The following is a 1192-nucleotide window of genomic DNA, read 5'->3' on the forward strand; positions in this document are numbered from 1 at the left end:
CATGCCCTCTAATGTTTTCTTTCAGCTAAGGGATATAACACACATTCACTTCTCAGTTATTTTTCTTTTCTTTCTTTTTTTTCTTTTTTCTTTTTTTTTTTTGAGACAGAGTCTCACGCTATCACCCAGAGTGGAGTGCAGTGGTGTGATCTTGGTTCACTGTAACCTCCGCCTCCCAGGTTCAGGTGATCCTCCCACCTCAGCACCCTGAATAGCTGGGATTACAGGTGTGCACCACCACATCTGGCTAAGTTTTGTGATTTTATTTTAGTAGAGACCGGGTTTCACCATGTTGACCAGGCTGGCCTCAAACTCCTGGCCTCAAGTGATCCACCTGACTTGACCTCCCAACGTGTTGGGATAGGTGTGAGCCACTGCGTCCGGCCCACTTCTCAGTTATTTTTCTAACATGTGCAAGAAACATTTGTTGGACTGTATCTGGAACCCAGAGCTTCCGCTTCCTTCAGAGAAGTGGAAGGGTTTGGTCTTAACTAAGCCTCTTTAAAGGATGCTCCTGGCCCAAAAAGAGCCAGCTATTCTGGGTCTTTGTTTTCTCTTCTGGTGAGGGATGATATGAGTACTCAATTTGAAGTAGGCAGTATTTACTTTTTCTTACACATTAAAGAAAACTCTCCCAGAGTTTAAATAGTTAGGCTCTGAGGCTGACATGACTCTCAGCCAGAGCTGGAAATCTACTGTAGGAAAGAAGTTATTCAAATCTGAACTAAATTTGAACAAGAGGAGACTGCTTAGACTACTCTACTGTGGATGGAGTCCACCCTTCTTTTTGATGAGTGGGTGGTAGCATCAGACTCACTATGTGGAGCTATCCCTGGGATGGAACTCGGTAAGCACATCTTCCTTTCTGGGTCCTGAGTCCTCCTCCTACAGAGAAGAGACCTTTGGGACCCAAGCATTTTGCTTTATTGCTCTGTCTTTGGCTGCCGAGTGCAAACTGAGTCCTAATTACATATCTGTTTGGCCAAACCCACATTGATTATTTAAACAATGCCTACACTGACAAGGGAAAGCCAGCTCAAACGTACAAAAATGTTGCTGTAATGCTGCAAATTGGTTGATTGTAAATGTTTTACAGTTCCAGTATATTGAGAATTCTGCACCAAATATGATAAATCTTCGGGAAAATGGCATATAGAGAATTATGTACAAGAAAGATGTTACCATGACATAA

This window comes from Pan paniscus, chromosome 15 (assembly GCF_029289425.2).
Source record: "Pan paniscus chromosome 15, NHGRI_mPanPan1-v2.0_pri, whole genome shotgun sequence".
Classification (NCBI taxonomy): domain Eukaryota; kingdom Metazoa; phylum Chordata; class Mammalia; order Primates; family Hominidae; genus Pan; species Pan paniscus.